Source organism: Strongylocentrotus purpuratus, unplaced genomic scaffold (assembly GCF_000002235.5).
Source record: "Strongylocentrotus purpuratus isolate Spur 01 unplaced genomic scaffold, Spur_5.0 spur5_scaffold_21, whole genome shotgun sequence".
NCBI lineage: Eukaryota > Metazoa > Echinodermata > Echinoidea > Camarodonta > Strongylocentrotidae > Strongylocentrotus > Strongylocentrotus purpuratus.
The window spans coordinates 27,314,602-27,320,601 of NW_022145607.1; positions in this window are offsets into that span (position 1 = coordinate 27,314,602).

The window sequence follows — 6,000 nt, forward strand, 5'->3', positions numbered from 1 at the left end:
GCTTATTTTCATATCTTTTCATCTTGAGAAGATGTTTATGACTCCAGTCTTTTGAAAATGTGCTATTGCAGATTATTTTATGAAATGCGAAAAAATGTCACTTTTTGACAGAAGTGGCAAGGGGTTAGCCCCTCATTTTGGCCAAAACTCATGAAATTTTAAAAAGGCTCATTTTCATAACCTTTCATCTTGACAAGGTATCATGACCCCTGTCTATTCAAATCATGCTTTTGCAGATCATTTCATGAAATGTGAAAAAATGTCACTTTTTGACAAAAATGGCAAGGGGTTATAGCCCCTCATTTTGGCCAAAAGTCATGAATTTTCAAAAAGGCTTATTTTCATATCATTTCAACTCTTTGACCCCAGTCTATTTAAAATATGATTATTGCAGATCATTTCAGAAATGTACAAAAATGGCAAGGGGTTAGCCCCTCATTTTGGCCAAAATTCATGAATTTTCAAAAAGGCTTATTTTCATATCTTTTCATCTTGAGAAGGTGTTTATGACTCCAGTCTATTGAAAATATGCTATTGCAGATTATTTTATGAAATGCGAAAAAATGTCACTTTTTGACAGAAGTGGCAAGGGGTTAGCCTCTCATTTTGGCCAAAACTCATGAATTTTTAAAAAGGCTCATTTTCATAACCTTTCATCTTGACAAGGTATCATGACCCCTGTCTATTCAAATCATGCTTTTGCAGATCATTTCATTAAATGTGAAAAAATGTCACTTTTTGACAAAAATGGCAAGGGGTTATAGCCCCTCATTTTGGCCAAAAGTCATGAATTTTCAAAAAGGCTTATTTTTATATCATTTCAAATCTTTGACCCCTGTCTATTCAAATCATGCTTTTGCAGATCATTTCATGAAATGTGAAAAAATGTCACTTTTTGACAAAAATGGCAAGGGGTTATAGCCCCTCATTTTGGCCAAAAGTCATGAATTTTCAAAAAGGCTTATTTTCATATCATTTCAACTCTTTGACCCCAGTCTATTTAAAATATGATTATTGCAGATCATTTCAGAAATGTACAAAAATGGCAAGGGGTTAGCCCCTCATTTTGGCCAAAATTCATGAATTTTCAAAAAGGCTTATTTTCATATCTTTTCATCTTGAGAAGGTGTTTATGACTCCAGTCTATTGAAAATATGCTATTGCAGATTATTTTATGAAATGCGAAAAAATGTCACTTTTTGACAGAAGTGGCAAGGGGTTAGCCTCTCATTTTGGCCAAAACTCATGAATTTTTAAAAAGGCTCATTTTCATAACCTTTCATCTTGACAAGGTATCATGACCCCTGTCTATTCAAATCATGCTTTTGCAGATCATTTCATTAAATGTGAAAAAATGTCACTTTTTGACAAAAATGGCAAGGGGTTATAGCCCCTCATTTTGGCCAAAAGTCATGAATTTTCAAAAAGGCTTATTTTTATATCATTTCAAATCTTTGACCCCTGTCTATTCAAATCATGCTTTTGCAGATCATTTCATGAAATGTGAAAAAATGTCACTTTTTGACAAAAATGGCAAGGGGTTATAGCCCCTCATTTTGGCCAAAATTCATGAATTTTCAAAAAGGCTTATTTTCATATCTTTTCATCTTGAGAAGGTGTTTATGACTCCAGTCTATTGAAAATATGCTATTGCAGATTATTTTATGAAATGTGAAAAAAATGTCACTTTTTGACAAAAATGGCAAGGGGTTAGCCTCTCATTTTGGCAAAAATTCATGAATTTTCAAAAAGGCTTATTTTCATATTATTTCAACTCTTTGACCCCAGTCTATTAAAAATATGCTTATTGCAGATCATTACATGAATTGTACAAAAATGTCACTTTTTGACAAAAATGGCAAGGGTTTAGCCCCGCATTTTGGCCAAAATTCATGAATTTTCGAAAAGGCTTATTTTCATATCTTTTCATCTTGAGAAGATGTTTATGACTCCAGTCTTTTGAAAATGTGCTATTGCAGATTATTTTATGAAATGCGAAAAAATGTCACTTTTTGACAGAAGTGGCAAGGGGTTAGCCCCTCATTTTGGCCAAAACTCATGAAATTTTAAAAAGGCTCATTTTCATAACCTTTCATCTTGACAAGGTATCATGACCCCTGTCTATTCAAATCATGCTTTTGCAGATCATTTCATGAAATGTGAAAAAATGTCACTTTTTGACAAAAATGGCAAGGGGTTATAGCCCCTCATTTTGGCCAAAAGTCATGAATTTTCAAAAAGGCTTATTTTCATATCATTTCAACTCTTTGACCCCAGTCTATTTAAAATATGATTATTGCAGATCATTTCAGAAATGTACAAAAATGGCAAGGGGTTAGCCCCTCATTTTGGCCAAAATTCATGAATTTTCAAAAAGGCTTATATTCATATCTTTTCATCTTGAGAAGGTGTTTATGACTCCAGTCTATTGAAAATATGCTATTGCAGATTATTTTATGAAATGTGAAAAAATGTCACTTTTTGACAAAAATGGCAAGGGGTTAGCCCCTCATTTTGGCAAAAATTCATGAATTTTCAAAAAGGCTCATTTTCATATCTTTTCATATTATTTCAACTCTTTGACCCCAGTCTATTAAAAATATGATTATTGCAGATCATTTCATGAAATGTGAAAAAATGTCACTTTTTGACAAAAATGGCAAGGGGTTATAGCCCCTCATTTTGGCCAAAACTCATGAATTTTCAAAAAGGCTTATTTTCATATCTTTTCATCTTGAGAAGATGTTTATGACTCCAGTCTTTTGAAAATATGCTATTGCAGATTATTTTATGAAATGCGAAAAAATGTCACTTTTTGACAGAAGTGGCAAGGGGTTAGCCTCTCATTTTGGCCAAAACTCATGAATTTTTAAAAAGGCTCATTTTCATAACCTTTCATCTTGACAAGGTATCATGACCCCTGTCTATTCAAATCATGCTTTTGCAGATCATTTCATTAAATGTGAAAAAATGTCACTTTTTGACAAAAATGGCAAGGGGTTATAGCCCCTCATTTTGGCCAAAAGTCTTGAATTTTCAAAAAGGCTTATTTTCATATCTTTTCATATTGAGAAGGTGTTTATGACTCCAGTCTATTGAAAATATGCTATTGCAGATTATTTTATGAAATGTGAAAAAATGTCACTTTTTGACAAAAATGGCAAGGGGTTAGCCCCTCATTTTGGCAAAAATTCATGAATTTTCAAAAAGGCTCATTTTCATATCTTTTCATATTATTTCAACTCTTTGACCCCAGTCTATTAAAAATATGCTTATTGCAGATCATTTCATGAATTGTACAAAACTCTCACTTTTTGACAAAAATGGCAAGGGGTTAGCCCCGCATTTTGGCCAAAATTCATGAATTTTCAAAAAGGCTTATTTTCATATCTTTTCATCTTGAGAAGATGTTTATGACTCCAGTCTTTTGAAAATGTGCTATTGCAGATTATTTTATGAAATGCGAAAAAATGTCACTTTTTGACAGAAGTGGCAAGGGGTTAGCCCCTCATTTTGGCCAAAACTCATGAAATTTTAAAAAGGCTCATTTTCATAACCTTTCATCTTGACAAGGTATCATGACCCCTGTCTATTCAAATCATGCTTTTGCAGATCATTTCATGAAATGTGAAAAAATGTCACTTTTTGACAAAAATGGCAAGGGGTTATAGCCCCTCATTTTGGCCAAAAGTCATGAATTTTCAAAAAGGCTTATTTTCATATCATTTCAACTCTTTGACCCCAGTCTATTTAAAATATGATTATTGCAGATCATTTCAGAAATGTACAAAAATGGCAAGGGGTTAGCCCCTCATTTTGGCCAAAATTCATGAATTTTCAAAAAGGCTTATTTTCATATCTTTTCATCTTGAGAAGGTGTTTATGACTCCAGTCTATTGAAAATATGCTATTGCAGATTATTTTATGAAATGTGAAAAAATGTCACTTTTTGACAAAAATGGCAAGGGGTTAGCCCCTCATTTTGGCAAAAATTCATGAATTTTCAAAAAGGCTCATTTTCATATCTTTTCATATTATTTCAACTCTTTGACCCCAGTCTATTAAAAATATGATTATTGCAGATCATTTCATGAAATGTGAAAAAATGTCACTTTTTGACAAAAATGGCAAGGGGTTATAGCCCCTCATTTTGGCCAAAACTCATGAATTTTCAAAAAGGCTTATTTTCATATCTTTTCATCTTGAGAAGATGTTTATGACTCCAGTCTTTTGAAAATATGCTATTGCAGATTATTTTATGAAATGCGAAAAATGTCACTTTTTGACAGAAGTGGCAAGGGGTTAGCCCCTCATTTTGGCCAAAACTCATGAACTTTTAAAAAGGCTCATTTTCATAACCTTTCATCTTGACAAGGTATCATGACCCCTGTCTATTCAAATCATGCTTTTGCAGATCATTTCATGAAATGTGAAAAAATGTCACTTTTTGACAAAAATGGCAAGGGGTTATAGCCCCTCATTTTGGCCAAAAGTCATGAATTTTCAAAAAGGCTTATTTTCATATCATTTCAACTCTTTGACCCCAGTCTATTTAAAATATGATTATTGCAGATCATTTCAGATATGTACAAAAATGGCAAGGGGTTAGCCCCTCATTTTGGCCAAAATTCATGAATTTTCAAAAAGGCTTATTTTCATATCTTTTCATCTTGAAAAGGTGTTTATGACTCCAGTCTATTGAAAATATGCTATTGCAGATTATTTTATGAAATGTGAAAAAATGTCACTTTTTGACAAAAATGGCAAGGGGTTAGCCCCTCATTTTGGCAAAAATTCATGAATTTTCAAAAAGGCTCATTTTCATATCTTTTCATATCATTTCAACTCTTTGACCCCAGTCTATTAAAAATATGTTTATTGCAGATCATTTCATGAAATGTACAAAAATGTCACTTTTTGACAAAAATGGCAAGGGGTTATAGCCCCTCATTTTGGCCAAAAGTCATGAATTTTCAAAAAGGCTTATTTTCATATCATTTCAACTCTTTGACCCCAGTCTATTAAAAATATGATTATTGCAGATCATTTCAAGAAATGTGAAAAAAATGTCACTTTTTGACAAAAATGGCAAGGGGTTAGCCCCTCATTTTGGCCAAAAGTCATGAATTTTCAAAAAGGCTTATTTTTATATCATTTCAAATCTTTGACCCCTGTCTATTCAAATCATGCTTTTGCAGATCATTTCATGAAATGTGAAAAAATGTCACTTTTTGACAAAAATGGCAAGGGGTTATAGCCCCTCATTTTGGCCAAAATCCATGAATTTTCAAAAAGGCTTATTTTCATATCTTTTCATCTTGAGAAGGTGTTTATGACTCCAGTCTATTGAAAATATGCTATTGCAGATTATTTTATGAAATGTGAAAAAAATGTCACTTTTTGACAAAAATGGCAAGGGGTTAGCCCCTCATTTTGGCAAAAATTCATGAATTTTCAAAAAGGCTTATTTTCATATTATTTCAACTCTTTGACCCCAGTCTATTAAAAATATGCTTATTGCAGATCATTACATAAATTGTACAAAAATGTCACTTTTTGACAAAAATGGCAAGGGTTTAGCCCCGCATTTTGGCCAAAATTCATGAATTTTCGAAAAGGCTTATTTTCATATCTTTTCATCTTGAGAAGATGTTTATGACTCCAGTCTTTTGAAAATGTGCTATTGCAGATTATTTTATGAAATGCGAAAAAATGTCACTTTTTGACAGAAGTGGCAAGGGGTTAGCCCCTCATTTTGGCCAAAACTCATGAAATTTTAAAAAGGCTCATTTTCATAACCTTTCATCTTGACAAGGTATCATGACCCCTGTCTATTCAAATCATGCTTTTGCAGATCATTTCATGAAATGTGAAAAAATGTCACTTTTTGACAAAAATGGCAAGGGGTTATAGCCCCTCATTTTGGCCAAAAGTCATGAATTTTCAAAAAGGCTTATTTTCATATCATTTCAACTCTTTGACCCCAGTCTATTTAAAATA